The sequence below is a fragment of the Cervus elaphus genome, chromosome X (assembly GCF_910594005.1).
Source record: "Cervus elaphus chromosome X, mCerEla1.1, whole genome shotgun sequence".
NCBI classification, from domain to species: Eukaryota; Metazoa; Chordata; class Mammalia; order Artiodactyla; family Cervidae; genus Cervus; species Cervus elaphus.
Window position 1 is genome coordinate 117,622,945 of NC_057848.1, and position 11,936 is coordinate 117,634,880.

Consider the following 11,936-nt stretch of genomic DNA (forward strand, 5'->3'; position numbering starts at 1 on the left):
TACCATCAACCATGCAACCTTGAAGAGAGTGGAGTGAAATATTCAAAATCTAAAAAAAACCCCATTAACTTAGAATTCTGTATCCAGTGAAATTGTCCTTCAAAAGTGAACAAAAACAGAGAATTTGTTGTTAGTAGACTTGACTTGCAAGAAATGTCAAAAGAAATTCTTCAGAAAGATGGAAAATTATATAGGTCATAAATTTGGATATACATAAAGAAATTAAGAGCATCAGAGAAAGAATAAATGAGGTCAAGAGAAAATATTTTTCTTACTCTTATCTAATAGAGAATTGTTTCTTCAAAGTGATAATAGCAACAATGTATTAGGTGGTTATAGCATGGATAAGTGAAAGGAATGGCAGCAATGCTATAAAAGATGGGAGGGAAGAATTGCAAATACTCTGTTATAAGGTACCTGTATTACCCATGAAGCACTATAGCTTTATTTGAAAGTGGACTTGGACTAGTTTTAACGTATATTGCAAACTCTAGGGTAACCACTAAAATAAAATTTTAAAAAGATGCATAATTTATATGTGAAGAAAGAGAGAGAATAGAAGCAGAGGGAATTACTTCCTAATTCATTCAGCAAGGTCATCATGACTCTTAATACCCAAACAAAATAAAAACGTTCCAATAAAAGAAAACTATAAACCAATGTCTCATTAAACACACATGTTAATATCCCCAACAAAACAGTAACAAATTGAATCCAAGAAAGAATTATACAGCACAACCAAGTAAGATTTATGTCAAATATGTAAGGCTGGTTCAATATTTGAAAGTCAACTAATGTAATTCATGACATCAACAGCCTACGAGGAAAAATGGTATGACCATATTGCTAGATGCAGAAAAAGCGTTTGATGAGTCCTAGCACTTACTCTGGAGAAGGCAATGGCACCCCACTCCAGTGTTCTTGCCTGGAGAATCCCAGGGAAGGCGGAGCCTGGTGGGCTGCCGTCTATGGGGTCGCACAGAGTCGGACATGACTGAAGTGACTTAGCAACAGCAGCAGCAGCAGCACTTATTCGTGACAAAAGCTCTGTGTGAAATAGGAACAGAGAGGAACTTCTTCAAGTTGATAAAGAACCTCTACAAAAACCTACAGATAACATACTTAAGAGTGAGAAACTAGAACTTTCCCATTAAGGTCAAGAAAAGGTAAGGGTGTCCCCTCTCACTACTCCTTTTCAACTTTGTACTGGAAGTCCTAGTTAATGCAGGAAGACAAGAAAAAGAAATAAAAGTTATACTGATTGGGGAAAATGAAGTAAACTCTGTTCACAGATAACATGATTCTCTATGTAGAAAATCCCAAAGAATCAACAGCAACAACAAAAACCCTTGGACATCATAAGCAATTAAACAAGGTCACAGAATATAAAATTAATATATAAAAGTCAATTGCTTTCCTATTTGCCAGCAATGAACGATTGGTATTTGAAACTGCAAACACAATACCATTTACATTAACATCAAAAATTACTTAGACATAAATGTAACAAAATATGGACAGAATGTATATGAGGAAAACTATGAAACTCTGATGAAAGAAATCAAAGAAGATATAACTAGATGAAGAGATTTGTATTCATGGGTTGGAATTCTCTGAAACTTCATTTATACATACATTCAATACAGTCCTAATCAAAATCCTTGCAAGTTATTTTGTGGATACTGATATACTGATTCTAAAGTTTATATGGAGAGGCGAAAGACCCAGAATAGCCAACATAATACTGAACAAGAACAAAGTCAAAGAACTAACTCCTAAACTTAAGACTTAATATAAAGCTACATTAATTTAGATAGTGTGGTATCAGTGAAAATATACATAAATTGGTCAATGGAACAGAATAGAGATCCTAGAAATAAAACCATACAAATATAGTCAATTGACCTTTGAAAAAGGAATAAAAGCAATTCAATGGAAAAAGGATAGTCTTTGCAACAAATGGAGCTGGAATAATTGAACATCAATATGAAAGAAATCTAGGCACAGTCCTTACACCTTTCACAAAAATTAACTCAAAATGAATCTTAGACCTAAGTGTAAAATGCAAAACTATAAAAATGTGGTGCTGGAAAAGACTCTTGAGTGTCCCTTGGACAGCAAGGAGATCAAACCAGTCAACCCTATAGGAAACCAACCCTGAATATTCATTGGAAGGACTGATGCTGAAGCTGAAGCTCCAGTACTTTGGCCACCTGATGCAAAAAGCTGACTCATTGGAAAAGACGTTGATGCTTGGAAAGATTGAGGATGGGAGGAGAAGGGGGCGACATCGGATGAGATGGCTGGATGGCATCACTGACTCAATGGACATGAGTTTGAGCAAACTCCAGGAGATAATGAAGGACAGGGAAGCCCAGTGTGCTTCAGTCCATGGGGTCACAAGGAATCAGACATGATTTAGTGACTGAACAACAATAACAAATAAAACTTCTAGATGATAACACAGGAGAAAATCTAAGTGACCTTAGGCCTGGCAGTGAGTTTTTAAATATAATACCTAAAGCACAATCCATGAAAGAATAAATGGTTAAGTTAAAATTTAAAATTTCTGCTCTGCAAAAGATACTGTTCAGAGAATGAAGAGACAAGCCACAGACTCAGAGAAAATATCCGCAAAACACATATCTGATAAAAAAAATACTTGTATCTAATATATACAAACAACACTTAAACCTCAACAAGAAAACAAGCACCCCAATTAAAAATGGACAAGACAGGGCTTCTCTGGTGACTCAGTGGTAAAGAATCCCCCTGCCAATACAGGAGAAACAAGTTTGGTCCCTGATCCAGGAAGATCCCACGTGCTGCTGAGCAAATAATCTTGTGCACCACAACTACTGAGCCTGCGCTCTATAGCCAGGAAACCCTAACTACTGAACCCATGTGCCATAACTACTGAAGCCTGTGCACCCTAGAGCCTGTACTCCACAATAAGAGAAGCCACCACCATGAGAAACTCTCACACTGCAACTAGAGAGGAGCCACTGCTCCCTGCAGCTAGAGAAAACCTGTGCACAGGGATGAAGAACCAGTACAGTCCTTAAATAAATAAATAAATAACTTTTAAAATGGACAAAATAATCAAAAAATTACTAGAGCTAATCAAATAATTTGGTAAAGTGACATGATATAAAATTAAACAGAGAGATCCCTTGCATTCCTATACACTAACAATGAAAAATCAGAAAGAGAAATTAAGGAAACAATCCCACTCGCCTTTGCAACAGAATAAAATATGTAGGAATAGACCTACCTAAAGAGATAAAAGATGTGTATGTAGAAACTATAAGACACTAATGAAAGAAATCAAAGGTGACCCAAACAGATGGAGAGATATATCATGTTCTTGGATTGGAAGAATCAATATTGTCAAGATGCCTATACTACCCAGAGAGATCTACAGATTCAATGCAATATCTATCAAATTACCAATGACATTTTTCACAGAACTAGAACAAAAATTTTCACAATTTATATGGCAACACAAAAGACCCCAAATAGCCAAAGAAATCTTGAGAAAGAAAAATGGAGTTGGAAGAATCAATCGTCCTGACTTCAGACTATACTGCAAAGCTACAGTCATCAAGACAGTATGGCACTGGTGCAAAAACAGAAATATAGACCAATGGAACAAGATAAAAAGTCCAGAGATAAACTCACACACATATGGGTACCTTATATTTGACAAAGGAGGCAAGACTATACAATGAAGAAAGGACAGCCTCTTCAATAAGTAGTGCTGGAAAAACTGGACAGCTTCCTGCAAAAGAATGGGCCTGGTGCACTGTGAAGACCCAGAGGGATCGGATAGAGAGGGAGGTGGGAGGGGGGATCGGGATGGGGAATACATGTAAATCCATGGCTGATTCATGTCAATGTATGACAAAAACCACTACAATATTGTAAAGTAATTAGCCTCCAACTAATAAAAATAAAATGAAAAAAAAAAAGAATGAATTAGAAACTTCCTAACATCATACACAAAAAATAAACTCAAAATGAATTAAAGATCTAAATGTAAACCCAGAAAAACTATTAAGTTCTTAGAGGAAAACACAGGCAGTACTCTGTTAGACATAAATTGCAGCAAGATTCTCTCGGATCCGCCACCTAGAGTAATGGAAATAAAAATAAACAAATGATACCTTTAAATTTAAAAATTTTTGCACAACAAAGGAAACTATAAACAAGATAAAAAGACAGCCATCAGATTGGGAGAAAATAATTGCAAATGAAGCAACTGACAAAGAATTAATCTCCAAAATATATAAGCAGATCATACAGCTCAGTATCAGAAAAACAATCCAATCAAAAAATGAGCAGAGGACCTAAACAGACAGTTCTACAAAGAAGACATACAGATGGCCAATAAACACATGAAAAGATGCTCAACATCGCTCATTATTAGAGACGCAAATCAGAACTACAATGAGGTATCACCTCACACCAGTCAGAATGGCCATCATCAAAACAATCTACAAACAATACTGGAGAGAATGTGGAGAAAAGGGTACCCTTCTCACTGTTGGTGGGAATGTAAACTGATACAGCCATTATGGAGAAGGGAATGGAGATTCCTTAAAAAACTGGGAATAAATCTACTATGCATGTGTGCATGCTCAGCCACTCAGTTGTGTCTGACTCTTTGCAACCCTGTGGACTGTAGCCCACCAGGCTCCTCTGTCCATGGGACTTTCCAGGCATGAATACTGGAGTGGGTTGCCCTTTCCTCCTCCAGGGGATCTTTCCCACCCTGGGATTGAACCTGAGTCTCCTACATCTCCTGCATTACAGGAAGATTCTTTACTGCTGAGCCATCAGGGAACCTACCATATGACCCATCAATCCCACTACTGGGCACATACCCTGAGAAAACCATAACTCTAAAAGGCACATGTACCCCTGTGTTCACTAAAGCACTATTTACAATTACCAGGTGTGGGAGCAACCTAGATGTCCATCAACAGATGAATGGATAAAGATGTGGTGCATATGTACAATGGGATATTACTCAGCCATAAAAAGAATGGATTTGAGTCAGTTCCATGAGGTGGATGAACCTAGAGCCTGTTATACAGAGTGAAGTCAGAAAGATAGAAACAAATATAGTATATTAACGCATATATATGGAATCTAGAAAATGGTACTGATGAACCTATTTGCAGGCAAGGAATAGAGACGCAGATGTAGAGAATGTACTTGTGGACACAGTAGGGGAGGGAGAGTGAGGGATGAATTGAAAAGGTAGCATTGAGATATATATATACACACACTATCTGTGTAAAGTGGATACCTAGTGGGAAGTTGTTGTATAACACAGGGAGGCCAGCCTGGTGCTCTGTGGTGACCTAGAGGGGTGGGATGGAGTGGGAGAGAGGTTCAAGAGGAAGGAGATATATATATATATGTATATATATATATATATATATATGGTTATGACTGATTTGTGTTATTGTACAGCAGAAACCAACACAACATTGTAAAGCAATGTTCCTCTAATTTAAAAATATATTAAAAATAAATCAAAAAATAAAAAGGCAAAATATCTGAGCATAAGAAAGAATGAAGAATATACACAAATGATAAACAAGCATATGAAAAGATACTCAACATAGTATGTCATTAGGGAATTGCAAATTAAATCAGTAGTGAGATACCACTACGTCCTTGTTAAAATGGCTAAAATCCAGAAACTGGCAGTATCAAATACTGGTGAGGATGCAGAAAAACAGGAATCCTCATTTACTGCCCATGGGAATGCAAAATGTGTCACTTTAGAAGACAGTTTGGCAGTTTCTTACAAAGGTAAACATAGTTTTACCATACTATCCAAGTCAGTTGAAAACTTATGTCCACACAAAAAACCTGCACACGGATTTTTAAAAATCATTTTTAGTATAGGTGAGGGAGATTAAGAGGTACAGAGTTCTAGATGCAAAATAAATGAGTCATGGCATGAAATGTACAGTGTGGAGAATATAATAAATAATTATATAATATTTTTGAATGGTGAAAGACAGTAAAGACTGTCTTTACTCTGAAAGACTTATTGTGGTGATAATTTTGAAATGTATAGCAATATACAATCACTATGTTGTGTATAATAACAGGAACTAACATAGTGTTGTAGGTCAATTATACTTCAAAAGCAAACTCATGGAGAAAGAAATCAGAAATGTGGTTACCAGAGGCAGGGTGGGAGGAGGGGGGATTGGATGAAGGCTGTCAAAAGATACAAACTTCCAGTTATAAGATAAATAAGTACTAGGGATGAAATGTACCACATGAGAAACATAATTAACACTTGTATGTTATATATGAAAGTTGTTAAGATAGTAAATCCTAAGAGTTCTCATCATAAGTAAAGAATTTTTTTCTATTTCTTTAAACTATATGAGATAATGGAGTTCGCTAAGCTTACTGTGGTAATCATTTCATGATGTGCGTGAGTCAAATAATTATGCTATACACCTTAAATTTATACAATGTTGTATGTCAATTTTATCTCAATAAAACTGGAACAAAACTCTTTTTAAAAAAATCATTTTTAGTATTCATAATTGCCAAAAACTAAATGGAATCAGGCTCAGATGGTAAAGAATCTGCCTGCAATGCGGGAGACCCAGGTTCAATGCCTGGGTCGGGAAGATACCCTGGAGAAGGGAACGGCTACCCACTCCAATATTCTTGCCTGGAAAATTCCATGGACAGAAGAACCTGGCGGGCCACAGTCCATGGGGTCACAAAGATCAGATATGACTGAGCGACTAACACCAAAGGAATCAAACTGTCCTTCTATAGGTGAATAGGCAAACAAACCGTAGTACATCCATATAATTGAATATAATTCAGTGACAAGAAGAACTGAACTATTAAGCCATGAAAGATACAGATGAATTTTAAACACATATTGCCAAGTGAAAGAAGCCAGTCTGAAAGGCTACATACTGTATGGTTCCCAGTATGTGATGTTTTGGAAAAGGCAAAACTACAATAAAGACAATAAAAGATCAGTGGTTGCCTCGGGTTCAGTATAAGGGAGGAAAGGGATAAATAGGTGACACGTGGGGATTTTTTAGAGTGGTGAAATTGTAAAGTATGATACAGTAATGCTAGATACATATCATTTTGCATTTGCGAAAACTCATAAAACTGTATAATACAAAGAGTGAACCTTAATGTAAACTATGAGTTTTAATTATAATTTTGTATCAATATAGATTTATTCCTTGTAACAGATATACCATATTAATTCAAGATGTTATTAAGAGGGGAAACGTACTAGTGGCAGGAAAGATGTGGGGGACAGGGCTCTATGAAACTCCATGCTCAATTTTTTTGTAAATTTATTTTTAAAAAATATTTTATTTATGGCTGCATCAGATCTTAGTTGTGGCATGTGGGCTCTGTAGTTGTGGTACTTGGGCTTAGTTGCCCCATGGCATGTGGGATCTTAGTTCCCTGACCAGGGATCCAACCCACGTCCCCTGCATTGGAATGTGGGTTCTTAGAATTGACCACTAGTAGTAGTGCTCAGTTGCTTAGTTATGTCCGACTCCTTGGGACCCCATGGACTGTAGCCTGCCAGGCTCCTCTGTCCATGGAATTCTCCAGGCAAGAATAGTGGAATGGGTTGCTATTTCATTCTCCTGGAGACCTTCCCAGCCCAGGGATCAAACCTGCATCTCTTGCATCTCCTGAATTGGCAGGTGGATTCTTTACCACTAGTGGGTAAAGGGAGCAGCCCAGGGAAGTTCCTTGTTCTGTAAATTTAAAACTAATTTTTTAAAGTGTGAAAAAAAACCTGTCATTGGTCAGTATGAAGTTTGTTTGTCAAGACTGGAAGAGGCAACATGTTTTCTTAAATTTTTAGTTAGATTTATAGCTTTAAAATATGTGTACCTACATATACATATATATACATATATATGTATATATATATATATACACATATGTACACACACATATGCTGGAGGAGGCAATGGCACCCCACTCCAGTGCTCTTGCCTGGAAAATCCCATGGACAGAGGAGTCTGGTAGGCTGCAGTTCATCGGGTCGCTACGAGTCGGACACGACTGAGCGACTTCACTTTCCCTTTTCACTTTCACACATTGGAGAAGGAAATGGCAACCCACTCCAGTGTTCTTGCCTGGAGAATCCCAGGGACGGGGGAGCCTGGTGGGCTGCCGTCTATGGGGTCGCACAGGGTCAGACACGACTGAAGTGACTTAGCAGCAGCAGCATATACATATGCATTATTGATATGTGTGTGTATATATGTGTGTGTGTGTATACATATATAGGGAGTATGTGGCCTATATCTTCATTCTTGCTTTAATATCTGATAGAGGCGGCCTTAAATTGTGTAGATGATCTTTCTGAAGAAAAGCAAGTTTGGAAGACTTGTTCCACCAGATTTCAGAATGTTGACAAATTAGGGCAATGTTAATAGTTATAGGGATAGGCAAGCAAATACTAACCCAGGTGGCACTAGTGGTAAAGAACCTGCCTGCCAATGCAGGAGACGAAAGAGATGTGGGTTCGATCCCTGAGTTGGAAAGATCCCCTGGTGAAGGAAATGGCAACCCACTCTGGTATTCTTGCCTGGAGAATCCCATGGTCAGAGGAGCCTGATGGGCTACAGTCCATGGGGTCACAAAGAGTTGGACACAGTTGAAGTGACTTAACAGGCAAGCAAATAAATGAAGTTGAATGGAAAGTATAACAGTATGTCCAATATAGACTCTTAACCTATGATCTAGGTGTTATTACAAAGCAATGGGGAAGGTAGGCCTTTTCAATAAGTGGCTCTGGGCCAACTGTGTATCTATATGGAAAAAGGCTGAAACTGGTTTCCTCTTTCACACTGTCCACTAAGCATCAACTATCAGGGCATTATAGATCTGGATAAGAAAGGCAGAACTATAAATCCTTTAATAGATAAGATGGGGAATATCTTCATGAGTTGGTGGCAAGGAATTTCTTTTTTTTTTTTTTAGGAATTTCTTTTTAAATGAAAACTCCAAATCACAAATCTTAAATGTGTGATTTCTTTTACTCTATTAAATTAAGAGATTTGTTCATCAAATTATACTGTAATTAAAATAAAGAGATAAGCCACAGTATGGGAGAAAATATTTGCAACATAGCTATGAAAAGGGAAAAAGAGTTTTTGCAAATCAATATAAAAATGGGCAACCCAACAATAAGGGGGTATGCAGGCAACTCATAACTAGGAACTTCAGATGACATATGGCATATAAACATATGAAAAAGTGCTCTATTTTATAGTAGTAGGGACATTGCCAATTAAAACCATAATACAACGCCACTACCCACTCAAGAGATTGTCAAACATTTTAAAGTTTGATGGAACTGTAAAATCTGCACCTTTTTCTAATGACTTTATGGATATGTACTCTCTATGACACAGAGATGTAAACACATGTCTGTCAGAGTCATTCATAAGGATAAAGTGCCATAGGCTGGCTGCAGTTTAATCCATGCAAGTGTAAGGATTTCCCTAAATAGTTCAATTGGTGTACATTTCCTGAACCCCAGTAATTGGACCATTGAAACCCTATTTCTTTTTTTTTTTTTTTTTTATTAGTTGGAGGCTAATTACTTCACAACATTTCAGTGGGTTTTGTCATACACTGATATGAATCAGCCATAGATTTACACGTATTCCCCATCCCGATCCCCCCTCCCACCTCCCTCTCCACCTGATTCCTCTGGGTCTTCCCAGTGCACCAGGCCGGAGCACTTGTCTCATGCATCCCACCTGGGCTGGTGATCTGTTTCACCATAGATAGTATACATGCTGTTCTTTTGAAACATCCCACCCTCACCTTCTCCCACAGAGTTCAAAAGTCTGTTCTGTATTTCTGTGTCTCTTTTTCTGTTTTGCATATAGGGTTATCGTTACCATCTTTCTAGATTCCATATATATGTGTTAGTATGCTGTAATGTTCTTTATCTTTCTGGCTTACATCACTCTGTATAAGGGGCTCCAGTTTCATCCATCTCATTAGGACTGATTCAAATGAATTCTTTTTAACGGCTGAGTAATATTCCATGGTGTATATGTACCACAGCTTCCTTATCCATTCATCTGCTGATGGGCATCTAGGTTGCTTCCATGTCCTGGCTATTATAAACAGTGCTGCGATGAACATTGGGGTGCACGTGTCTCTTTCAGATCTGGTGAAACCCTATTTCTAACATCCACAAGCTAATAACAAGCACTTGTTTTGCAAATGAAAAGACATTTTAAATGTTCAAAACGTTGATCAGAGAGAATATAGATGAATAACCAGTAGTAGCCTTCCAGAGTGAGGCCTTCCTGAACAAATGCTAGCTCACTCTCCTTGCGCTGGGAATGCTCAGTTAGAATAACTTGCTGTTCTAGGTGTCAGTTAAAATCAACCCACCTAAGGAATTCCTTGTGGTCCAGTGGCTAAGACTCAGTGCTCCCTATGCAGGGGCTGAGGTTCAATCCCTGGTCAGGGAACTAGATCCCACGTGCCACAACTAAGAGTTTGCAGGCTACAAGGTGAGATGTATGGAGAGTAACATGGAAACTTATATTACCATATGTAAAATAGATAGCCAACAGAAATTTGCTGTATGGCTCAAGAAACTCAAACAGGGGCTCTGTATCAACCTAGAGGGGTGGGAGGGGAGGGAGATGGGAAGGAGGTTCAAAAGGGAAGGGATATATGGCTGATTCATGTTGAGGTTTGACAGAAAGCAACGAAATTCTGTAAAGCAATTATCCTTCAATTAAAAAAATAAACAGGTTAAAAAAAAAGATCTTGCATGCCGAAACAAAGATTAAAGGTCCCACATGATCAAAGGTCCTGGATGATCATGAAAGCTATCTTAGGAACTGCATGTAACAGCTAGACTTGTCCCTCTGTCCAGTCTGGCCTCTCTGCCTCCCCTACAAATTCACCAATAACAAGAACATTCCAGTATAAATCATCTGAACATTAAACTCCATCATGGGTTGGGACTGCTTGTTAGAGAGCCCCACCTGCAACATCAACTTCTTATCTTGCTGCCTATGCTGTCAGGTTTTAAAAGAAATGACGAACATTGCAACTACCAGATCAGATGGATCTGATGGATCAGAGTCTATGGCTTCAAGGTATATGGTTTCAACAAACTTGTGTATATAACATAGCTATATTCTGGAATACACCTCAAGTTGCAAAGCTTCAGCCTACTGTGAAATGTGTGCATTTTGAAGGCATAAATGGAAAAAAATCATTTAACTCAGCTTAGATTTCAATTAGTTTGTACAAATGCTAAGGTATTCGTATTCTTGGATTAAACCTGAAAACCTTTCCATTAATTATAAAGAAAGAAAGAAAGAAAAAGAAAAAAAAAACTGATGCTCTAGAAATACAAGAATTTTATCTGAATTAAAACTTCATATTGAAGGTGAAATGGTTTTTTACCATCTTATCCCTTTTTGTTTCTTATATTTTAGTGTGACATAAAATTTAAGATTAATCTGAACAGAAACATTTGAACTCAGAGTAAAAATTAGCAACTTTTTACAATCTTATGCTAGTTTCCGGTGTACAGGAAAGTGATTCAGTTTTTTTTATATATATATATATATATATATATATATATATATATATTCAGTTATATATTAATATATATTCAGCTATATATTGTTTTTTTATTTTTAAAAATTTATTTATTTTTACTTGAAGGATAATTTCTAATTTCTTTACAATATTGTGTTGGTTTATGCCATACATCAACATGAATCAGCCATAGGTATACATATGCCTGCTCCCTCTTGAACCTCCCTCCCACCTCCCTCCCCATCCCACCCCTCTAGGTTGTTACAGAGCCTTAGTTTGAGTTCCCTGAGTCACACGGCAAATTCCTATTG